Source organism: Ambystoma mexicanum, chromosome 1q (genome assembly GCF_040938575.1).
Source record: "Ambystoma mexicanum isolate Mex_15411 chromosome 1q, UKY_AmexF1_1, whole genome shotgun sequence".
Taxonomy (NCBI): domain Eukaryota; kingdom Metazoa; phylum Chordata; class Amphibia; order Caudata; family Ambystomatidae; genus Ambystoma; species Ambystoma mexicanum.
Genome location: NC_090922.1, coordinates 1,328,806,526 through 1,328,832,490, shown reverse-complemented (window position 1 = coordinate 1,328,832,490; position 25,965 = coordinate 1,328,806,526). Strand labels below are relative to the sequence as shown.

Here is a 25,965-nt window from a genome sequence, read left to right as displayed (position 1 = left end):
AAGCTTTGTGAAGCACTGTTGGAATGGCGGGGTACTGTGCAAGGTACTTAACAAACTATGCTACTCTCACTGATCCTCTAAGACAACTATTGAAGAAAGACGTAGCGTTTGTATGGAATGAAAACTGTGAAGAAAGCTTCAGGAGCATAAAACAAGAACTGGCTAATGATAGCCAGCTGGCAAATTGTAATCCGGAATGGGACACTGAAATTGTTGTAGATGCCAGTCCGGTGGGTCTAGGTGCGATTCTGGGACAAACAAATTCAAGCAAGGGGCCGGAATGTGAACGACAGCAGATTGTTGCTTATGCTAGCAGGGCACTGAGTGAAATTGAACAGGCTTACTCCCAAGCAGAGAGAGAAAGTCTAGCCGCGGTGTGGGCATGTGAGAAGTTTAATCACTTCACAGTTTGGGAAGCCCTTTGTTCTTGTCACAGATCATCAAGCTTTGATTTCACTATTTGGGAATCCAAGAGCCAAGATGCCTCCCCGGATTGAAAGATGGGGTATGAGATTACAGTAATACGATTACAAGATTATCTATAAATCTGGGAAAGACGCCAACCCAGCTGATTATCTGTCGAGGGACCCAGCAAACACAGTGGAAACTGAAATGCAAATGGAGGCAGAGGAGTATGTATCTAATGTGTCAATGAATGCCCTACCTCCGGCAATAACAAAGGAAGTGTTCAGGGAGAAGAGCCAAGCTGATCCAATTATTCAGGTGGCAGTTCAACTTACCCAGTCTGGGAAATGGCATTGCCTTGACCTGGAGTTAGGTTTAGAGGATGGAGACATGAATGATCTTCAGAAACTAGCAAGGATGAGTAGTGAATTGTCAGTGACAAAAGAAGGAACACTCCTAGGAGGAAACAGGCCTGTGGCACCAAAAAGTCTGAGGAAGGCATTAGTGATGCTAACTCATGAAGGTCATAGAGGAGTCGTGAACACAAAAAGGATTTTGAGGAATCAAGTGTAGTTCCCCTGCATGGATAGTATTGTGGAGGACATTATACAAAATTGTTTTGCTTGCCAAATATCGACATCTAATACTCAAGCAACACCTCTCCAGATAGTCCCACTCCCTTCGGGGCCATGGAATAGAGTGGCCCTTGATTTCTTTGGACCACTGGATGAAGGAGGATACTTACTGGTGGCCATAGATGAATATTCTCGGTTCCCGCTTGTAAAGCAGGTCAGGTCTACTGTATTTCATCATGTGGTGGTGGTCCTAGATGAGCTTTTTAGTGAGTGGGGAATACCTCAAGTAATAAAGACTGACAATGGGGCACCTTTTCAAGGTCATGAATTCAACAAATTTGCAGCTCATATGGGATTCAGACATCAAAAGATAACACCTGTGTAGCCACAAGCAAATGGCATGGCAGAAAGATTCATGAGTAGTTTGAAAAGAACTAGTCAAAGGGCAGTTGTGGATAATGTGCCGTTTCCACAGGCAGTGCCGCAAATGTTAAGGAGCTATAGGAATACTCCTCATGAAATGACGTGACAGTCTCCATGGGAGCTGATGATAAAATACAAACCTCGAACAAGACTTCCGAGTGTGGATGACTACACAGCAGATGAGGACAATGAGATTAGGGAGAAAGATCAAATGAAACGATTGAAGATAAAGGAGTGGGTGGATCGTAAAAGGAAGGCCACAAATATCAATCTTCATGAAGGAGACATGGTGGTAGTCAGAAAAACACAAAGAAAGAAAACGGATTCCAAGTATTGGCCAATACTGCTGAAAGCCAAAGATGTCATAGGGTCCATGGTCACAGCATCTGGAAGTGATGGTGAAATAACCAGAAATGTATCCTTTTTTAAAAGACTAACGCAAAGTGATTCTGGAGGGGATGATGATGATAAAATGGATGAGTCACATGGCACTGACATGGACATTGGTTTAACCTGGTTATATGATGAGGAATGGAAAAGATTTGATTGTGGTTCTGGACAGGTGGGGAGCGGTGATTAGAGGGAGATGGTTGAAGAAGCAAGTATGGACTTGGGGAACTGTGTAGGTAATCACACAGGTACCGAGTCAATGGAAATGAGCCCACGGGGTAGGCCTCAAAGAGTTGTTTGTAACCCACCTCGGTTAATTGAGAAAATGTAATAATTCTAGTATTTGGTAATAATTTAGATGATAAGTAAGGGGGGGTTGTTGTGTGCTGTTATTGTTATTACTGCTAGGGTCCTGGAATACAGAACATTGGGGATGGAGGAGTTCTGAAATGGGGTTGCCTGGCATTAGTTCAGTTATGTTAGAATAAAGATAGACAAGGACATGCAATGGTGCTCGTGTATTTACTGATTAAATGAAGATATAACAAGCACTACAGAGCCGATGTCTGTCCAAATGGGAGAGAGGCGAACTGCCAGAGGCAACATTGCCACTGAAATTGGAGATACTCCTGATGATGGGGATAAACCGGAACTACCAAATAGGTGTCCTTGATCTTTCTTGCCCATCCAGTCCCCCGGAAGGAGTGTGTCCCTGAGGAGATGAATATCCTCCATGTTTTGGTGTCGGTACACCACAAACATATTGAGGGCCTTGAGATTTATTACCGGATGGAACCCTCTGTCTGGCTTGGGCGCCAGAAAGATTAAACTGAGAAGGAAGAATGACACCAGGAAGCGGGAACCACAGCTCTCTTGTAAATTAGGTCCTCACTCTCTGTCCACCAGAACCTGCTTCTCCCGATTGAAAACCAGCGGGAAGGGAAGAGACTCCTGAAAGGGAGGCAAGTAAAACTATCTGAAACCCAGGCACTGTCTGCAGGACCCATGCATAGGAGGTTAGAGCTGCCCAATTGGGAAGAAAGAGGTAACCACCGCCCCACTCCAGCTTTCACTGGGAATAAAACATTTAAGACAAACTGCTCCCCTGTTTCAGCTCTGCCACGGCCTGCCCCTCTGGGCGTTTGACCTCTTCAAAGAGCACCTTGCTGCATGAAGAAGGCATCTGCACTGCGCCTGGCATCAAATGATCCCACACGCATACCACAGAGCCCTGGTATGGGCGGCCAGATGAGCGGGCTCTACGTCTCTCAGCGCTGACAAAACACCAGGAGACAGGGACTTCTTGATATTTGTTTGGGCTTTGTCCAGGGCCGTGAAAGTGTGTACAAACGTAGGAAGTTCCCGTACGAACATGTCCCCAAACAACAACGCCTGTGCCCTAGGACCAGCCTCAGTTGGAGCCATGTCAGTCAGTTTCAGATCCAAGTGCATAAGCAAGCCCTTCCTGCGCTCTGTAGACCAGGCCATGGTGGCATTCCCTAGAAGGCATCCCCGGAGCACCGGCACATCCACTGGAGCCTCAAGAGCCACGCTTTCTTCCAGCATGTCCAATATCTGCAGGAGGGACCCGAGCATATCCAACAGTTTATCCTGGCATGCCCTAAGGGCCTTGTCTATGCCTTTCGTGGGGTCTTTACCATTTTTAGACAGGAAAACTACCAAGAACTGGTTCATCGCTGCAGTGGCTGCCACCTTATCCGGCAAACAGGGACGAGGGAGCTCAGCTTTTAGTTTATTCCGTGCCTCTTTTTCTAAGGGCTTTCTGACCCAGTGTCTCAGAAAGGACCCCACTGATTCTAAAGGTTTCCATTCCGCCGAGTGCAGGTGCTGAACACCTTCTGGGTCAAAAAAAGGTTCTCCCATAATGCCCCTGAAGACTCCCTGCTCCTTTTTTACCTCCACCTTTCTAAACTTCTTTCTTCTAAGGCTAGACTCTTCAGAGGATGTGGATGAAGAGGGGAAATCCCTGTGTCTCCTGCGCCTCATTCAGGACTGGGAAGTCTTGTCCTCCTGGGCCCTTCCACACTAACCTCCTTCTCTAGGTGCTTAGTTTTGGCAACACATTTGCACTGCGTGGGAACCTGTGCCACAAGCTACCTTCTATAGATGCCTCCCTACCAGAGCGGTAATCGGTGATGCCTGTAAAAAGGCGGTCAAAGGCCGAAGCCAACGTGGTGTTCAGTTCCCATAAAGCACCATCCACTGACTCTTGCACAACTCTACAGACAACCTTACCCACTTCTAGAAGACCTGACTCCACTTGGGCCTCTCTACTATGGACCCCATCTGAGGAGCTACCATCCTCCACCAGCACATTGGCATCCTCCCCAGCACCTACAGAAGCTGCCATAATACACCACATGAGGATATTATATTATTAAAGGAATGGTTCGCCCAAAAAATTTTATTGGCGAAAAAGATGGGCAATAATAAAAAAAATATTTTTTTTTTAAGTCCTTATGTAAAATTTTGAGAAAATGAAGCTCAAAGGGAAGCACATGGGGGCATCCATTTTGTGAAATGATTGCCCGCCTGTGCTTGCTTTTGCGGCACTAATGAAGCAAAAGCCAGCCAGCTGTAGTAAACAAAAGCCACCACTGGGTGGTTTTTCCTTCATTGGTTCCCGGACTCGGAGGATGGAGACCGGACACTACAGGCAGAAAAGCTGCAGCTGCGTCTCAGTAAGTGCTATTTTTTTAAATAAAAATAAACACTAGCTGCGGTTTTTTTTCTAAGTTTTCCGGGCTGGAGGAGCCCGGAAAACGTAGAAATAAAACCGCAGCTTTAAAAACATTGTATTTATGTTTGCGGCAGCTTTTGAAGCTACCGAAAACATAAATACAACGTTATTGTGTTTGAAAACGCTGTGGTGTTTCTTTCTAAATTTCTCAGGCTCCTCCGAGCCGGAGGAGCTTGAGAAACTTAGAAAGAAAAACTGCGGCGTTTTCAAACACAATAACGTTGTGTTTCTGTCAGCCCGAGCCCCAAATGGGAAAGCCAAGACAGGCAGAAACACTGCAGCATTTCTGAAATCAGCCGTGTTGTGTTTCTGCCTGCCGTGGCATTCCCATTTGGGGCTCAGACAGCCCCAAATGGGAAAGCTGCTGTAGGCAGAAACACTGAGGCATGGAAGCACAACCGCGTTGTGTTTCTGCCTACCTTGGCTTTCACTTTGGGTCTCCGGTGAGCCCCAAGTGAGAAAGCCAAGGAGGCAGAAACACTGGAGCATTTCTGAAAACAACTGCGCTGTGTTTTTGCCTGCAGCTGCTTTCCCATTTGGGGATCGGGCTGCCAACGGGGAGCCCGAGCCCCAAATGGGAAAGCTGCTGTAGGCAGAAACACTGCGGCATGGAAACACAACCGCGGGGGGAGCACCGGAGACCCAAAGTGATAGCCACGGCAGGCAGAAACACAACGTGGTTGTGTTTAAAAAGCGCTGCGGTTTTTCTTTCTAAGTTTCTCAGGCTCCTCGGAGGAGCCTGAGAAACTTGGAAAAAAAAAAACGCAGCGTTTTCAAACACAATAACGTTGTGTTTATGTTTGCGGTAGCTTCAAAAGGTACCGCAAACATAAATACAACGTTTTTAAAGCTGCAGTTTTATTTCTAATTTTTCCAGGCTCCTCCAGCCTGGAAAACTTAGAAAAAAAAACGCAGCTAGTGCTTATTAAAAATAAATAGCACTTACCGAGATGCAGCTGCAGCTTTTCTGCCTGTAGTCTCCAGTCTCCGTCCTCCGAGTCCCGGCACCAATGAAGGAAAAGCCACCCAGTGGTAGCTTTTGTTTACTACAGCTGGCTGGCTTTTCCTTCATTAGTGCTGCAAAAGCAAGCACAGGCGGGCATTCATTTCACAAAATGGATGCCCCCATGTGCTTCCTTTTGTAAATTTTGAGCTTCATTTTCTCAAAATTTTACATAGGGACTTAAAAAAAAGGGCCTATATATTTTTTTTTTATTATTGCCCATCTTTTTGGCCAATAAAAAATGTTGGGCGAACCATTCCTTTAAGCTATTATATCATTAACAACCCTCGAGCAGAGGCGTCTTCTGCCTCAGCTGGACAGGCCAACCTCAAACAGCAGAAGGAAAGGCCTAGTCACAGCATGACCTATTCGAAACCCCTGGGGAGCCCCCAGTGTTTAAAGAATGGCACGCGCCTAGAAGGCACTCTGCCACCACAAAAGCACCAAGCTTTACACGTACCCCAGCAGTGACTAAAGATTTTAAATGATCCAGGAAGAAACTCACTTTATCTGCAGCCCCAAATGATAAACATAAACTTTCTAAAACTTAATTTAAAGACCCACTGGGGGCTCCCTTGATAGAGCACCAGCAAACGTTGTGTTAATACACTAAGAATCACTGCCACGCTGGCCCGGCTAAATAAACACGTCCCATCTCTATACTGGCCTGTGGATTCTCCTGACAGAACTTTCACTGTACACGTCTGTCAACCTGAGCTCCGCTCGATAACACCAACAAATGCACACTAATAAATCATTGTCGCCTGATATACACCACAAACACTCTACAATCTCTCTGGGGACGTCTCGGTCAGAGCACACACTGACGCCTGTCAAGCTCTGAGGAATGCGACATGCTCGAGCCACGCAGCGCGAGCCTCACCCCCCCCCCCCCACCCTTGCGACGCTCGCACTGGGGATACAATAAACAAACGCTCCCCAACAAGTGCCTGGGAGTATAAAGAAAGCAACACAATATTAAAGCATTACATTGTTCAGATACAATGTTAACACGCATTCCTTAATTAAGAAGAGCTAGTTACAGTAGAAAGTACTTATCTGCTGTGACGAGCAGTAAAGAAGAGGACGAAGGACTATGTTCAGGACATTTTATAGGGGGGCTCAGACCCCCATTGGTGGAGAGGGGTGAGGCAGCAATTTTGGGATGGTGTCCTCTCCCCATGGTTTAATGGTTCCATTTTATTAGTTGATCTTTATGTTTTAAAGCATTGGTTTAAAAGCATGTAAAACAACGTATTGGCTGCTGTTCCTGAGTAAAGCAGAATGTATGCACAATACGAAGCCCCTGTTCTTGACATAGAATTTATGTTACTGAAGGTTGTTTGTGCTCTACAATGAGGGCGGCTTTGATGACACTAATCTTAAAATTGGAAAGAGACCACACAAGTGTGAGAAACTATCGTCCTATTTCGTGGATTAATGTAGATATACAAATATTCACCAAAATCTTGGCTAATGGACTGGAAAAATGTATGGGAGATATAACACACAGATCGCAAACAGGATTTATGAGACAGTGGTATGGTTATGATAACATCAGTACACTCATTGATTTGCTTGTGCTCCACGAGCATGTTACTTCCATAACAGCTTTGGTGTTTTTAGATGCAGAGAAAGTGTTTGATGGGGTCCATTGGACATTCCTGGAATTTACCCTACTAATGATGGGTTTTGGACAAGGTTTCCTAAGGGTGGTTCCATGCTGAAGTAATAGCTAAGATCTTGGTTAGTGGAGTGCTCTTGGATACGTTTCTACTGACGGCAGGCACTAGACGGGGATGCCCGCTATCACCATTTTTGTTCAATATTGATTTAGAACCCCTTGCTGCTTATATTAGAAAATAATAGAGGATACATGGAATATAACTAAGAGGTAAAGAGCATAACATTTTATTGTATTGTATATATATATATGTTATGACAGTAATTCTGTCTAACTCTCGTGTGTGTAGTACAATATTGAAAGAGATATTTGAAGAAGGGTAGTCTGTATTGGTGCAAAATTAATTGGGATACAACTGAGGTATTACCCCTCTCAACTTCCTGTTGCAAGAGCGATTTTGAATCATGGAATGGCAAATGGTATGAGCATTACGTGAAGTATCTGGGGATATATGTGCTACGTGACTTGAAAATGATAGTCGAATTCAATGTGAACAAAATAGTAGAGGTGATTGAAGGAGATGTGAGAAAATGGGGGAAACTACATTTGAACATCTGGGCCAAATAAATACCATCAAGATGATGCTTCTTCACAAAGATTTATACATTATCCACCTCTACCGCTGAAATTCACGATTTTTGTTTTCAAGAGAATAGACAAAATCTTTCAGACCTTCCTATAGGGTAAAAAAAAGACCAAAAATCCCACGGTTTATGCAGATACACAACGTTAGAGAAGGGGGGTTTGGGTACCCGGATCTTGGTAAATACCATAAGGGTTTTTTATTTAAAAAAATCAGTGCATTACTTTGCACTGAATGAGATCACCCCTCCAGTCTGGATTGATATAGAAAAAGGAGCAATATCTCCTTTCACACTGGACAATATATACTCGATAGTAAAACTGCCACATTAGTGTAGTAGTTTTCCTATGATTGCGGCCACCAGTGATGACCACATTTCATAGTTAGTAGATAATAATCAAATTGTATGGTTACATGTTAATGCGTCAGTATGGCATAATGCAGTGCTTAAAATTGGAAACACAACTTTATATTGGCGGAGCTGGGTCACAAAGGGTGTGATGAAGCTTGGTGATAATCTGGAGGATGAGCAAATGGCAAGCTTTACTGCTTTGTTATAAATTCCACTTCAGAGAATGTGAGGTGAAGAGGTAAACAACACTCACAGGCCCTAGTCAAACCCGCTTTGTGGAAAAAAGTGTGACCGTAGAAGCATAAAAACTAGCATTGGTAGCTGCAACCATTTTGGCGTGAAAGTTGTTTCCTGGAATTCCAGAGGAAGCCAACATTTGTTTAGTAATATTGATGCAATGCAAACCCTGAGAATGGGTAACATAATTTTGATTCAGGAGTCATGGCTGGTGCAAACTGCGTTTTTGGATGGCTATCAGGTGTTCACTCAGTTTGCAAGGCTGAGCAAAGGGGGCAGGGCTTTGGGGGGCCTGCTGACTGCAGTGGGAGCTACTCTGAGAATGAGGGCATCTGTGATTACCAATCTCCCATTTGGGGTGATGCCCGCGAAATTAACTTCTTTCGATGGTTCAACCAATATGTTGATTGTGAATATGTATTGGCATCCAGGAGTAGCTAATCTGCAAGATGTCCTTCTGGTTATATCTGAGGGTATTTCTACTTGGGCTAACTCTTACCCTGATGGAAGGATTCTTGTGGGGGGGCAGGGTGGGGCGGGATATTAATTCAAATTGTATCATTCCTGAAAATCTAGATGGTAATTGGGATGTGATTGGGGAGAGCCTTACTAACGAGCCTAAAATCCAAAATGGCCATGGAGGCGCTAAGTTTTAGCCTAATTAATACCATGGCAGTAGGGGACGGTAATGATAAGTCTATGTGGAGACATGGGGAACACTTCTCAACCTTGGATTATATATTTGCAGATGCAACCTTAAGTAGCTGCTACATGAGTCTCATAGTCGAACACAAAAATTGGAGTGACCATGCAATTCTTATTGCCATATTTGATTGGTGGATGGAAAAGCGGTCAAGTCCTCATATGGAGAATGTCGAAGTAACTTGTTCTGGGAATGCTCAGCTTTGCGGGGAACAGCATCGAGTACTGCATTTGACTGTCTCTTAGGTGGCGTTTCATTCCAGTGAAGGACCGACCTGATGCTTGTACTGCTGGTGAGAAGTCCAGGTAGAACTGAATACTGTCGCTGTCGTAGTGGAGCTCACCTTTGTCTCTTGCAAGTCTCAAGATCGTGTCGCGGTCTTTGAAATTAAGTAGTTTTGCAATAATGGGGCATGGGACAGCCCCAGGGACAGGACGATTGGATGGTACTCGGTGAGCCGTTCTACCACAAATAGCTGGGACATGGTGGATTCACCAAATAATTCCTTACAGATGGTCTCAACGTAGTCTTCCATTTTTTGCAGGGTCTGTTTCTCCCTCACTCCCACCAGCCTGATATTATTACGACGGGCTCTCTCCTCCAGGTCTTCATTCTTCATAGCCACCACCTTCATTTGGACCTCAAGTGCTGACACCCTAGTTGTCGGAGAGGCATTGCTGTCGTCTAGATCTGAGATTCTCTGCTCCATGAGTCAAGTCTATCGCCGTGCTTATCGAGCCGGTGCTGCAAGAGGTCAACTTTGGATGAGAGGGCGTCAAGTTTACAGTCAAGATTGCCTATGCCGGCTTTGAGTTCAAGCAGGATTTCACGAATATCAATGGCCGGAGCCTGAGTGGACTCTTCGTCTTGTTCCATTGTTGGTGACTGGGAGTTTGCCTGCAAATAATGTCTGGCGGTCTTGACTATGGTTCCGGGCTCCAAATTCAACTTCCTCTAAAATTTGTCTGTGTTGCCCATGCTGAGTTCTTTGCAGTTAAGGACGTAGGTGTAAAGGGCAGTTTGGCTTGGCCTTTGGGGCGCAGGCGGCAGAGTCGAGGCCTCCTCGGGATCAGAGGACCTCTCATTGGTAGTATGCAGGGTCTGATTGCTCCGTGCCGCGGTGGTGGCCGTTGTCTGAGAGCTAGGGTGCTGTGGGGTTGTCGCTCGGAGAGTGTTGTCACTGGATGTGTCGTGCCTTTGAGTTTGGCTGCTGGGTGGTGGACTCCCTCCCGGGGTCTGGTTCATGAGGAGAGCGGGGGGGGTCACCTGCCACACACTCCCGGCAATCACCAGGTCTCGTGTGCAGGTCACACGATCGCCTTCGTAGTGGGGCTGGCCGTTGACGCATGTTGTGGTGGTCATGGTTTCTGTAGCCCTGGTCACCGAGAGGGGAATTTGGTTAAGTCTGGTGTGATTGTTAGGGTCAGTGCTTCGTCAACTTAGGGCTGAACCAGTGTAGTATCGGTTTGGTTTAGTGGATCACTGTGGTGGGAGCGGCCCGTGTGATCGACAAGCTGCGCGGGCACGTGTCCACGATGAGGGTTGACCTCTGCTGGTCTCGCCCTCTCAATCAAACTTGCTTGATGTTGGACGTTGATGGCAGGGTCGGACTCTCTGGCGGTAGAGCTTGTCTGACCGGATTCAAAGGGTGCCAGGATACATTCAGTATTCAGGGTCAATCCCAGTTCCACCGAGGGCCTATGAACGGCAGAGGTGGGACAAGGCTGGCTGGCCAGAGGTGTTGTGTGTCTTGGTGGGGGAGTGCGCCTCGGTGGAGAAGGTAAGCAGGGTAGCTTTGCACGAGGTGCGGGGAGCTCCTCATCTCCAGTTGTGCAGATGGAGTCGTCTCCTTTAGTGGAAGCCGCCGGATGTGTTTGGTTGACAGGTGGGCGTTGCCAGGAAGATCATCACCGGGAGCGCACCTAGTGAGGCAGGGCAGGAGCGGAGAATGGGACCCAGTGGGCAGGTGGGCATGGAGCGAGGCAGTGTCCGCTTTCCACCTGCCTGCTGTGTAACAGTGCCCTCACCCTGACGCAGTCAGGCCGTGTAGTGTGCTTCGAGGCATTGGATTTGGCACTGATTTCAGGGCCCACTCCTACACTGAGTCCCATGGCCCTTGGACGAAGACTGTGTGTGTAGGTAACCCTGGCCACCACTTTGCCGCACCAGAACTGCTGTGTAGTGGATTTACTGTTAGCGGCTCCTCAGGGACATCCGCTCCACTGTTCTGTAGTGTGCTGGGGGTGAGAGAGTGCTTCAGGCTCAGACAGAAATTGTTACTTGCGTAGTAAGCACTGGATATGTCTCCAGCCCCGTCCTGAGCCTGGAGGTGTCGGCCGCGGGGTTCGCCGCGAGTCTGCTGGGTCCCGGGGGTCGCAGGCGTGCCGTGTGTCACACTTCTTCCCGGTTTGCGCAGTCCAGTCTGGTTGGTGTGGCCTGTACTCCCTCCTCCAGGCTGCCACTGCATGTATTCGGCAGCGCCGCCTCAGACCGGTGCAGGCCTCACCCCGGGCTCACACGTGGCTGATTGTACCTTTATACTGGGGGGACGGGGCTTTGACACTTCTCGTTGCATCGCCGGGGGGGGGTGGTCCAAGCTCAGCAGGGCTTTGATGTTTGTTACAGTACCCTTTGGGAACACTACATGCAATTAAGACTCAGTACAATTAAGTGTCAGTACAATTTCACCTTTGGTACAAGCCTGTACTACACAGTTATGTGGTAGCAGTGGCTGAGCAGCCAGACTTCTCTCAAGAGTTTAAGTGAGCAGTAGACCAAGTTACACAAAGGACCAAAAAATACAGTTATTCAAATATACACTTACTCAAGGTTTCTTGGTAAAAGAATGTACATTTATTTACTCAGTCAGTTGCAAAACATTACACTAGCAAGAGCAGCTCAATAAAACACACTAATAAACCACAAATACACAAACGGTAAGTAAATGAACAAGTTTAGCTCCCCTGAAGTGGGAGCAAAATGGCACTTCAAATACTTAATAAAGGGCTAAAAAGACAAGGTTTTAAGAATAGACAACCCAAATACATTCATAGGCAGGGCAAAGGGTTTTAGTTAAATGCAACCAGAAATTCTTCTCAATGGGCCTGGGCCAAAGTCAGTGGTTCAGATTCTTTGTATAGGATAGCACAGTTCTGGTAGATAACTGTTAAGTCTTTGCCACGGCGATTAGAAGGATTTGGCTATGCGAAATGTTTGACGAATGTTAAGTGAAGGACAAGCCTTCGTAGAAGAGGAAAGTTTCACGCACTTTCTCGATGGCCGAAAAGATTTCCGCACCGCGTTTGCACAGTAGCTTGTTCATGAAGAAGGGCTGTAGCTGAGGCAGTTGTTCCTGGCAGTTCGAGTAGATTTCACTGTTCCTGAGCTACAGTCGTGGGGACAAGAAGGAGGACGTCGGGAGGTTCCTGCACTGCCCAGGGATGAGGCCAAAAGCTTTAGCAAGACGTTGGTTTAAGGTGTGAGTGCCTTAAAGTCCACAAGATGGTTTCCTTCCCTCTGGCTATCCGGTTTTCAACAGCACTCTGATGAAAATTCGACCAGATGGGGACGGTGTCCTGGTGGCTTGCGAGTTGGTTGTTTCCACCATACTCCATGGGCGAAGTTAACCTTGAAGGGCTTCTCCGTCAATGGAGTTTCAGGCAATTCGGACCTGCAGCAGGGCTTCAGCTGTCATCCAGGAGTTGCAGCAGTCCTCTTCCTTCAGCTCATCTTCAGTTATTTCGTTCCAGTGGTCCACTCTGCTTTCCAAGTCCAAGAGACCTGTTTTTAAACAGTTTCCCCCCATTCATTCCAGCATGGCTGTCACTCACACAGCAGCGTGGCTGTCCTTGCCGGACAGCCTGCCGGCCAATCATGCCAGAGTGCAATCAGGTTTTCTAGGAGACTAAGCACAGCGAGTTTTGGGTACCTCCCTCACATCATGTCCATCCAGACACCCTGGCGCCAGAGGAGGGCTTCAGCCATGGGGCCCACCAAAGGCAAACGAACAAAGGGACCAAACCTGATTTGGCACACAGAGACAATCACAAGAAGGAACTTTCCTAAAAGAAATGGTGAAAAAAGTTGACCGGAGTTTATTTTTACAGATGGGTCTTGGGCGCCATATTGAAAAACATGGCTGACCCCATTTTTAGCTACCGTTGTTAGCGGTCGGGAAACATCATGGTAGTTTCATCTAAACCACTGCCACCAACCATTTAAAGTAGGAAAGGGTAACATTTGACTGTTACATGAGTGTTTTGACACAGGGGAAGCTAGGCAACCCCTCCAGCACTCTATAGTAAGATAATGTGTGCAGGGTCAGTAAATTTAAAGAGACTAGTAAAGTCAATTTAACTTTACATGCTCTGGGAGAAAGTAGTCAGTCCCAGAGAAGGTATTTAAACCTTGGGAAGTCTGAAAGACATCCCTGTGCCGCTGCACTGAAGGTGCTGTGTGACACACAGAAAAAGATGATGCCCATGGAGTTGTATTAAAACTCCATAACCAAAGAACAGAAGAGTAAAACACACATCAAAATACATAGAAGAGTGGGAAAAAAGGCTCTCACTCTTCCCAGGTAAAACAAATAAAATCCTAGAAATCAAGCAAAGTTGCTGGGCATCTTGTAGAGGAGGTCCCAAATAAAGCCTGCACTCCAATCGTCCATTTTGAAGTACCAGGAATGTTCACACCAAGATATGTGACGTATGATGAGCAAATAAACCAGCAGAGAGCCGCGGTAGGGCTCTGCCCAGTACCTTTTATAAGAACAGCACCTATTGAAGTACCAATACCAAGGAAACCATGGACAGTAAGTGTTAGGAAAGATTTCATAATTGTATGTAACCTTCCCTTCATGTGTCAACCCCCAAACTTTTTGCTGCTGTTTTACACCCTGATCTAGACTTTGCCAGAGAAGCGCAGCCTTCCGCCGCACTCCTCTGGGCTTTCGCTCAATTCTTATGGGGAAACTGACATGCCCTTAAAACAGTCAGTACTGGGAGACTTTGTTTCCCTTAGTCCTTTCCTCATGTTTCAGTTTTTGTATAACATGAAACAAGAGTGCACTGTAACTTACTTTACCGCGCTCTTGGGTCTCTAGTCATTCCGAAGGCCCTAGAAACTCTTGCTGGATTTATCATGAACTGTGCAAGTCTGTCACGGACAGGACTGGTGGCAGCTATCGTTTCTCTTGTGTTTTGAACCCTTTTTCGCCATGTTACCCACGCTTACCGCGTTTGGCACAAATGAGTGGCCTGGCTCCCAAAATGGCCATGCCACGAGGTTCTTTGTCCCGTCCTCTGACCGTCTTGCCCCTTCACGTTCCCCAGGTCGAGCCAACCCGGGTCCATCCTTATTTGGTCATGCACTTTCCCGCGAAACCCAATGCTTTTGCGGGCTTCTGCAGGCCTTGTGTGTGCCTCCCGGATGTGGGCTGGGATGTCTGTTCCCAATACACATCCTGGGTGCCAGAGAGTCTGGAGTGTCCTGAATGCCTGGGACCACCGTGGCCCGTGATAGGTCCACGTATGGTCTGAGTGTTTGTGAGCAGATCTCCCATTGGGTCCTCTCCGTTTTGGCACGAAGGGAACTTTGATGAGAGGAGGCTAGAGACAGCACTACCATGTCGATCTCCTGAGTTCACACCGAACAAGGGATAAGGAGCCAAGTATCCTACAACAAGAAGCTGAGTCGAGGAACTGCTGGTGACCCGCTGAAGGTTTGGCACCCTTAAGTGCTGTCGTCCTGCGAGACCCCTCTGCATCTGATCATCCTAGAAGGTCTGCGAAGGCGCTTCGACCCATTGGAATAGTGGGATCAACTATTCCCGGCACCTTCATCAAACCCTGCAAGTAAGCCTCTTCGGAAGTGTCCCTGGGCCAACCAGTGGGCTGACCAACTTATGCAGGACGCTTTGCTCTGTCACCGCCGCCGTTTCGGGGAAGCCCTCGAAACTTGGTCTACTGCTTGCTCTGCGTCCACGGCACCCTCACACTGAATTTCGTACACTTGGCATTCTCAGGTCTGAAGTGAGACGAGTGCGCCCGGACCAGAGTAAACGTGGTTGCCGTGTTGCCCTGCTGCAGTAACAACCTGTGCACATCCACTGCATTTGGGACACCCTCGACCCTGCATCCTGCTACACCGAATCTACACAGTGTCGAGACATCCTGCTCATCGCGGCTGAACCTGCCAGCAACGTGAACTGAACTGGAGAAGTCTGGGTCTGCCTGCGTCGGGGACCGGTGAGTAGTCCATACCCCAACCGGTGGCCCCTCGCGCAGGAGCCCATTTTTTTTCTACCGCTGTTGCGAAATAGCGACTCTATCCCGCACTCTCACCCTGCCTCTGCCCACAAGTGGAGGCCTTGCTTGAGTAGTGGGGACTTGTTCTGCATCACTTCATTCACCTTCCTGAACTGCCTGAGACCCTTGAAGAGACCCTGCTTTATCCATTGGCACCAGCGCATGCAGGTACTTTTGAGCATACGGCTCCTCTCTTCGTAGGGCTCGGACTTCCTCTTAGTTAGGTGTATTTCTGATGTCAAACCTTGTCTAATGATTACTTTCACTGCCTGTTTCCTCCCCATCTAGGTGGTCTACATATTACGTGCTCATAACTCCTTAGACCCCTCGGTCTTGTATATATATTGTATTGATTGTGATATGTTGGTTTACTTTAGTATTATTGTGATTCTTTGCTATGGTCGATGTTACAAAGGCCTTGTAATAAATGTGTCTATATTTTTAATATAACACCTGTCTGGAGTAATTTGTAAATGCCCTTGCTTTGTGTGCTCATTGAGGTCTTTCAGTCGCCCTCACCCGTCTTGAGACTTAGTCTTGACCGCCGCCGTCGCTACCCTGATTGGTCCGGCTTGTCCAGAGGTTACCCTGTTCCAAGATACTAGGCTGGCCTTCTGAACCTCTGCCCCTCCAGGTCAGAGTTCAGAAATCCATTTTAACACTAAGGTATCCATTGAGAAAACCATATCAACAAATGAAACGGAATGAAGATTGTCTGATACAGTCCCTGAAGAAACCAAAAAGGTCTTAATGGAAGACGAATGGTGACGTCATGAGAGCCCAGACTGACTCGCATATAGAAGAAATGACGACCAGAAAAGGACGCAAAGAGACGAAAACACCATAAACAAGGATATCGTGAACCTAAAGTGAAAGGACGATATCAAAATGTATAAAGCTTAAGCTGTAAGCATGGCAAAGATATTTGGCCAGTTTACACCCGTACATATGCTAGGAACTGCATGAAAGCTAAGAAAATAGTGCGGCTTGCTATGCTTAGTAGAAGAATAGTCTGGCAAGCGCCATTAAACATAATCTACCTCAACAAAGTATGTTATATAAGTGTATTTCTACTTTGCACAAGAAGCAGAATCAACCCAGGTTACGAAAGGCCACACGAGAAAAGATTCAGATTTAGCAAAAATGAGAAGAGACGGCTGAAACGAAACTCAGCAGAGGCAACTCATGCCAGAGAAGCCAAGGTTGTATCCGTAGAAGAGACGAACATTAGCTACATTTAACTGAAACTAAGAACAGAATATCCTGCCTCTGAAAGGTCGAGATAAGAAAACAAAGGCAAATTCCTGGTATCTGAACCACGTGACCAGCCGACCCGGACGAAAACAAAGGCCATGCGAAGATATCAGAACTTTTCCAGACAGAAGATGCAGTCTCGAGGCCAACCACAGTGAAATAATCGACACATGGCTAATAAAGTGATGATTGATTGTAACAATGACTGGGGGAAGGCCGGGTAACTAAGGGGCACCTCACATCTGGCCGACCATTCTGCGTGCTGCTAAGCAAAGTGGAAAAGTATTCATGGGGTTGGTGCCAACCCAATCACAATGGACCAAATAATCTGGGTTCCTATAGTTAGTAGAACCAATGTGACGTCATACTTTTAGTGATGTCTGCAGTAGTCCTTTTTTGAAGGAAGGACTTAGATGCCCACCTGACAGTGTTTACCCAATCCCCTCACTCCGTTACCATATACAGATATAGTACCTGCATTAAAGTTACCTTTCCCGAACCAATAGAATTGCATGTCAACTTTTGCGTGTTACACGTCAAGATGACAAGTTTTCACTATAAATATCATGATTTTCATGAAGTTCATTGGAGTTGAAGTGAGAAGGAAGATCGCGCCATTGCTGATATTCATAACTCCACGTTTTTTGTGCTCGTCATTAAACAGACTTCCTTTGCCAAACCGTTGAGTTGTCCTTATTGATTGGTGTTGGATTAATAAATCTGCACCCCCATCCATCTCATGGGTGCCGCTATCTTGTCTTAAAGTGCTTCTGAGCAAACCCCAACTCTGTGGGCCGGTTGGGGGTCTCGGAGCACAGTCTCAAAAGGTAAGGGAAATTAGCACATTTTGAGAATTCATCCTAACAATTTTTGATGCAGGGGACCACCACGACCTCGGGCCGCGTCACGCAGCGCAGGACCAGCGGTTCGGCAGCCAACGGTGTCCGAGTGAACTGTGAGGGGTGGCCACAGCAGCGTTAGTCTGGATCTCCGGACCCCTACCTCTGCTGGGTATCCACCCCCGCCTCCGGCTGCTGGATCAACACCAGAGGGTGTCGCCTCTGCATTGTTATTTCATGGGTGCAGACACGTCCCGAGAGCTAAGGGTGTACCACCAGGGTCAGGGCCCTCTACCCCGCCCGGCGACTGCAATGTGGATCCTCTGTCTGTGCAACATTTTTATAACTTCATTGATAGCATGCCACACTTAACAGAAGGAGATGGAGCGAACTCTGACCGCGGGGAGAAGCTCTTTCTACCTCAGGCCTCTGATTTTTCAGGATTAATGGGAGCTCTACAAGGAGCTCACGGTGGAGCAGCCATCTTGGTGGTCTCTCTAGCGCCCTGTCCGAATATTGCAATTCTTAATGAAGAGCTTGACAGTGTTGGTACGCCCCTAGAATAGAAGTTGAGGGTATTCAATTCTCAGTGCTTCGATTAGTTTATGGGAGAATTGATTGACCGGATCAAATATAATTGTAAAGTCTCCTAGAGGGTAAGGGGGAAACAACGCATGTTTATAACTCCACTGTGGTAGAAGAGAAGAGAAAGCTGCATCGAGATATTAGGACTTTGAAAGTGGTTAGTAAGCGGAATATTGACTTTGGGCCTGATTTGAAGAAATTAAAACTATAAATATTTCTGTAAATCTATAAAAGCGACAATGTTGCAGCTGGATGCGGAATGCATGCTCTGTACCTTAATTAAACAAGACTCTTGTGCATTTTAGGTTCTAGTTAATAATTTGGACCCGTCACTAGAGGCCAATGCATTGAATGCAGTCTCTGAAACCCAATGGGTGGATTTTTTTAATGAGATTTACGGAGGGGGGCCGTCTGATAAGGAACTTGATCCTGACATTAGCAAATATATTGTGGAGTCGACATGGGATATTAAGATTGAGTGCAAGGACATTGGGGACCTACTGCCCCAGGGCCTAATGGCCTTAATTATTACACATTGAAACTAGACCCGGTAAAATGGTCTAGGGTCCTATATATTTTGTTTGGAATCATAATGGACTCTGGTATTCTTCCCATCTCGTGGTGCACGGCTAACGTTGCTCCTATATTTGAGAGAGGCTCCAGGTCTAATCCAAAAAATGTTCGACCCATTTAATTAATAGATACAGATTGTAAAATGTTGTCTTCTGTACTTTTAGCTCACATAGAAGAATGGGCATTGGCAACTGGGTGATTGAGCCCCTTTCAGACAGGTTTCCGGAAAGGACACTCCATGAACCTTAACAGTTTACTGGTGAAGGCCCTCCAAGTTTCGGCATGGAATAAGGCGAATGGTTGTACCTATTTGGCCTCCATTGACTTCTCCATGGCCTTTGACAAGATAGCCAGGAATAGACAGCGGAATAAACTTGCTAGATGGGGGCTCCCGGGTGGTTTGATGAGACTTTTGATGGCTCTTTATGAGGACTCCGGGATTTGTGTGAGATTGAACAGGGATGGTGACCTGTCAGAACGTATTAAAGCCTTTACGGGTTTGAGGCCAGGATGTAAACTGGCACCCTGCCTGTTGAACCTGTACGTTTCTGATGTGGTAAATTAGCTGGCAGGGGCCGGCCTGATCGCGCCTACTATTGGTGCGTTGAGCATGGAATGGTTAGCACACGCAGATCATTTTTTTGTTATTTGATACGTTTTGGACTGGCTTACGTTTATTAGCTCTCCTCGTTTGCCAATGATAATGGCCTTGTGGTGAATCCCAGTAAGACCAAGATTTTAGCCATCTCCTGGGGGGGTTTAGGGGGGAACAGAAAGGTAGGGTCTGGTCTTTGGAAAATAGGGCGATTGGAACAGTGGACTCATTGGTTTACTTAGGTTTTCAGATCAGTGCTCTGCCAGGGTGTGCAACCATTAGAGAGACTCTTTTAAATAAAGAGAAGTTCCTGACCAACCAGGTACTGAAAATTGATAGGAAGTATTGGTGTTTTTCAATCAAACCAGCTCTTATGTTTTATGAAGGTAAGATTATCCCGAAACTAATCTATGGCCTGGAGTTGGTAGATGATACTATCTTTAAGGTTTTAGACCTCATTGAAGCAAACATTTGTGCCAAATGCGATACCACTGGCAGCCATTAGATTTGGCTTCTCCCCTTCTCATTCCTTCTCACCTCCGCCCCTGGTAGTTGCAGCCCTAGTACGAAGTCATCTGGACTATCGTAATTCTTTATACCTGGCCCAACCTAAGGGTTTAGTCCAGCGGCTTCAGTGACTACAGAACATGGGGGCCCAGGTGGCTACAGGCTCCCCCTATGGAGCTCACATCTCTCTGGTTGTGCGCCTGCTCCATTGGCTGCCTGTTAAACAGTGCATAGCTTTTAAGGCCCTATGCTTGGTGCATCTTGCCCTACATAAGCAAGGGACAGAGTACCTATGTGACAAGTTAACCTGCTATTTTCCCAGACGGCCACTAAGATCAGCGGCTGCTGGTCTTCTGGTAGTCCTCTCCTTCCGAGGCGCTCGCTTCGCATGGTGGGCTTTCTCAATCGCCTCGGCTCATTTGTGGAATACCCACCGTTGGCCATAAAACATATTTCAAATCATTGAGCTTTTAGAAAAGTGCTGAAAACATATTTGTTTGATTACATTTCTCTCCCTGTGGATTTGTCTCTCCTTTCCTCAAGCGCCCTTGGGTGACCGTGCGCTCAACAAGTTCACATAACATAACATTTGAGTTGGGGATAGTCTTGATGAGGGCACGGGTGCACTGGCAAATACTTGCCTTATTCTCAAAATGTATTGACCCTAATCCTCTCTCCCTTTACGAGTTACTAAGAAAACAACTCTCTTCTACTAAGAATAATTGTAACTTTCTTTGCCAGTTAGAATAGAGGTCCCTAGCAATTCTGGAGGATTTGGCAATGGACAGAGCTTCTTTGTTGGCAAACCCCGAGAGAGTAAAGAAAGCCCTGTATGACTATGACTAGGTTCGTACTTCCGATTCTTTTTATCTATATTCATCTCTGCACAACTTGGTATTTGATCATAGAAGGAGGGACCCCATCAATGAGTATCTTGCAGTTCCCTAATAACCATTGATACAGAATGATTTTACTGCGATTAAGATGGAGTCTTTTTTTAATGAGAAGATGAAGAATCTTTGTCGGAAACCAATTGCAGATTTTGTCACTTGGGCCCGATCGAGACTGCGCGACATTTGGTCTTAGAATGTGAAGTTTTAAATACAAGTAGGATGAAATATTTCCCTAACACATCCAACCTGGCCCATAATTGTAGCTTTCTGAATTGTGACTATATTTGGAATAGATGTCTTAACATTAACTCTATTAAAGAGGGTCTTGATGTGGCTGGTTTTTTCAAAACCATGAATCTCATGAATTGACCTTGATGAATGAATGAATTGATGTGCTTTTAATGAAGTCTGATGACAGCGTCTCTTAAAGTATGGAGTTCAATCTATTGCCCTTCTTTTGTCTTTTTATCTTTGATTGTCTTTATTCTGTTTTACTCTATTCGATGTATTACTGTATTCATGGATGTATTATGAGGAGTTTTGTAAAGTTTTTTTGTAAACTATACACAAACAAAATAAAATACAACATTCAAGTCGCTTTTGTTGCACGGACTAGAAATGTTGAACACCCCACTGATTGATAAGCCAGAAAATTGTCCCCGGATGGTTTCGGCATATCTTAACACGATGCCTGTGAAAACGGAGTATGTTTAACAGAGGGAGAGGCGCCAGCGGATTTGGTAATCCGAACTGAATTATATCTCGATGGAACATTGGGAGATTTTAATGGGGAAAGCGTTTAATGCAGTCAGATCTGACCATGTGGCCTATGCAATTAAAGATATTAGGGCGCCTATTCTGGACTCCTGTTCGAATGCATAAACTTGCTTTGTTGGCAAATGATACCCGTTGGGGATGCAATAGAGAGAAAGGAATACTGTTGCGCACGTTTTGGATTTGTTTTAGGGTGAAAGACTTTTGGTCAGAGGTGTTGGACAGGCTGAATATGATATCGGACATAAAGTTACCTAAAAGTCCCATTCAGTGGTGAATTGACAGAGCTTTAGGGGGAGCAGGAACAGAGATGTTAAATCTATGGAAGACGAGGAAAAACCACAGGTGGAAGATTGATTAGCTGATGTACAAATATTATCTGGTCATGAAAACGTTATGCATACAACATGGAGAATATCTGTATTTGGAATTGTGGACGCCTTTCAGTGACCCATGTTAGATTTAGGGTTTCGTGCTGTGCTGTGATTTTGTGGAAGACATGGCTGCGATATAAGTGGATCGGATGTGTGCTGCAAGGGATGTATGTATGTGTGTGCTAGTCTTCGCCTATCGTCTGTTGTCTGTCATTCTTTATTTGCTACAGGATTGTATGTGTTTGCTTGATCAACTTGTAATATGCCAAGAGTTAGTTGACCCATTATATTTGTTGGCATTTGTATATGATATTGTATTATGAATTGTATATTGTCTTGTTTTTCTTTTTTTCGAAATGCGAGAAATTCCCTTTTTAAAATCTGTTGGCAATTGTAACGCTGGTATTTTAAGATGTCCACTAGATGGCAATGCATACACATTTATTGGGGAATGATCCACATTCTTATAGGTTTCTACATACTTTCCAAATTTTGTTTTGCATGGATCTTTGAGGTGTGGCGAATTTACGAGGTGACAAATGCGTGCATTTTCACATAATGTTTTGATTGGGTTGTCAACCTAATTAACGCCTTCTTTGATACATCATTAGGAGGAGGTTTTCGAGTTGATGGAAAAAAAAACCACTTTTAATGCTACGTCCCATGCACTTTATTTTAGCTCAGACACAGCATTTCTTTTCAAGATGAGCATCAGCAACTGTATGCTATACTGGCCGTGGCGCCATTGCAGTATAAAAATGCTTTATCGTTTCTCAGTAGGCTGCCTGTGCTCTACATAGCTCTTGCTGCAACAGTCTTGCATCTTCGCCGAGACGTATTTTGCAGTGGTTAGCATTATCCAAAGCCATTGGGCTCCTGCAATTGACCTCGGCCAGCCGGGGGTAAGTAGTGGCGATTGAGAGGATCTACTTTTAACGAATCAACTTCCGGGGCACCAGTGGTCCAGGTATGAATATCGGTTTCTAAACAATCAATCAGCCCCACACCTCTAGTATACCAGAAGGGATCTGAACAGATTGGAAACACAAACAAATTGTAAACTCCCTTATCCAATTTTAGTAACGTGGACGGAACGGCAGGCTTATCCCTGCAAAGTCGTGGATCATTGCTTAGTTGCTCCACAGTGAAAATACAAAGACCCAATGATTAAAGGGTTGTATAAAAATATCTACTTTATTGTTATCACAACAGACCGTTCTAGCACACCCTGAAATACAGCCCATCCTGTAAAGGAAGGCAAGGGACAGTGGGTTTCAAAGGAGAAGGGATGCACTCTGGTTACTGACAGGAGGGTAGTCAGTAAAGTAATTAATCGCAATTGTTCAAGGATATTTGGTTTCAACACAAAGGGAGCAATATGTCATAACATACCACTATGGGTCTTCAGAGAGGGACAGAACCACTGTGTACCTTGTGCTTATAGAAGTTCTTGGTGCTCGACAGCGTCATGCGAGTTTAAGGGCGCTGTACAGCTTCAAGACTGGAGACAGCTGTTGGTATCAGGCGGCAGGCAGTTCGGTGAGCGGGGCTGGACGGACGGCTGCAGGCTGGCCTACGCGGTGGCTCAGGAATCGTTGTCTGTGCTGATTGGTGGTTCTGAAGCACTGGTTGAGGCGTCACAGGCGGCTTTAGCGACTGCGGCATAACAACAGTCAGCGGTGCAGTCAATTGCAGCTCAGGGGGCTCGAAAATGTCCTTTAAGGCAGATGTCGGTAGATACTCGTCTATGCACTCCTCCTAGCTTCTGCAATAGACTTGTGACATCCTTTAAGGCTCCTGGCCTAAAGCTGAGAAGAGTGGTGCAGGCAGCTGCCTTGTCCATGGTTTGGTTCAGAGAGTCTCTGACGCTGCTCACGTAGGAAGCTTGCTGCAGAGCCTAGCATGCTGTGTGCTCGCTGAGTACGTGTTCTGGAGCTGCTGGAGGGTCCTCTGGATTCAGTATCTCCCTCTGTTCCCTGGGAGATGTTTTGCTTCCCTCTTTGATGTCCTGGCCTTCCTTCACTGTCAGAAGAGGTAAGGCAGTCTTTACCTACAGACAAGGCACAATGCTGGGCTTTTCTAGCTCCCCCTAGCAAAGTCTTCAGATGATCTGTCCAAAAGAGGGGTTCAGCCCTCCTTTAAAGCCAAATGGGCCACAGTGATTGGTGTAGGTTAAGCCTATCTTAATAAACCAATCATGGGTCCCCACCAACAATCTCCTGTAGGCATGAGGTCATAAGGAGACTGCTTTGCAACAGAAAAGGTAAACGGGTGAAAACATGTAATACGAAGTCCCACCCAGCTTCCTTTCTGTTGTGGATCAAAGGATCTCCTTGGTTAATTAAGCTGTCTGTGGTTCTTGATTAAAGCGGAAGGTCTCAGTTGAAGCTGTGGCACAAACAGACAGTCTGGTGCCGTCAATCCACATACTCCTACTTTCTGAATGGGATCTCCATGTGGGCATGACTACCGTATTAAATGCAGTCCCGACATGACATTTCACTGTCAAAGCGATACTGAGGGCCGAGCTGGCTTCAGGTTGACACAGTGCATTTTTTTGGGGTTTCCGGTCTAATTTTTTTAGCCACTGCAGCCAGGCCCCATATGGGCCTATTTGAAGTACACTCTATTAGTATGTTAATGGTGGCCACCATCTTCAGGGCTAAAGAAAGGCCAGGGGCCTTTGTTAGTTAATGAGGCTGGCCATGGCAGGGTGATAGTTATGGCCCTCCCCCTTCAGAGAACTAAATATGACAGGGGACTGCACCTGTAGGCTGTGTCCACCCAGAGTACATGGGTCTATGTCTTTGTGTATGTGGTGCGGTGAGCATAGGAAAATCTGTTCGTATTAGTCGCACACAATTTCCGGAGGTTGATCTACCATCATTCAATTTCAAAATAACCCAGGCGAGCGCAAACCCACTGTGTGAATGGTTGAATTCCTCACACTATTACACGCCCCTATTCTGGACGGAAGAATAAAAAGGCAAGTACAGGCCTCCATGGTCTCTGGCAAAATCTGTAGGACAGCTCGGCTTCCACAGAGTTTGTCATAAAGGTGAACCAGATAAAAGTGAGTACTGGGCATCCTATACATCCTGCACCTGGGCTGTGGGCAGGCTATACTCACCAGAGATGCGAGTCAGCAGAGAAATGGAATGAAGGGACTGGCATAACAAGGTTCTACAAAAATACACACTTCACACAAATACAAATAACAATCAAAGACACTAACTGCCCAGTTCTGCAAGGAATCTTTACAGATAATGCAGGCCAGATATAATGTAGATAAACAGGATGTACACAGATAAACAGGGTGTACACACAGGATTTTCTACTGCAGGAGGGAACACCAGGCGAAAGATGTGTTAAAAATAAAATCTCTTAGGTAAGGTTGGAAAAGCTGATCTAAGTTGTCAATTGGGCTTAGGGGTAAACGAGAAGGGGTCCATTCCTGACTTTGAGGAGTGGGCATAGGTGGATAGTGAGGGAAGGACAGAGGAAGCAGGTCAGGGGGCATTCACAGCTCCACCTGTGGGAGGGAGGATGGGTGGCTTCTGGATCCTTACTAGGAGGAGCGAGGAGAATACATCAGGGCGTCGTTACAGCTAAGCCCAGGGAGAGGGGCACTAACTGGGAGGGAGAATGCATAGGAAGAGTGGATGCAAAAAGGGCAAGAGAGTATGTGAGGGACCACAGAGGAGTCACGAGGCGAATCCCTAGACCAGGAATCTCAAGAGAGGTAGATGAATACTATTGTAAAAAAGATTGGAGCATGTAGTACAATCCCAGTTAAACATCTGGGTCTCTTTCTCTCCTTCTCTCTCCTTCTCTCTCCTTCTCTCTTTTTCTCTTTCTCTTTCTCTCTTTCTCTCTTATTCTCTCTCTTTCTCTCTCTTTCTCTTTCTCTTTTTCTCTTTCTCTTTTTCTCTCTCTTTCTCTCTCTTTTTCTCTTTCTCTTTTTCTCTCTCTTTCTCTCTCTTTCTCTCTTTCTCTTTTTCTCTTTCTTTCTCTCTCTCTCTTTCTCTCTCTCTCTTTCTCTCTTTCTCTCTCTTCTCTCTCTTCTCTCTTTCTCTCTCTTTCTCTCTCTTTCTCTCTCTCCTTCTCTCCTTCTCTCTTTTTCTTTTTCTCTTTCTCTCTCTTTCTC

At 46.0% G+C, this 25,965-nt stretch overlaps 1 protein-coding gene across 1 annotated transcript in view; it reads left to right on the top strand.

The window, feature by feature from the left end:
• GPX7 (glutathione peroxidase 7) overlaps positions 1-25,965 on the top strand; it is a 222,496-nt gene that overhangs the window by 79,348 nt on the left and 117,183 nt on the right. The gene's annotated exons all lie outside the window — the stretch shown is intronic.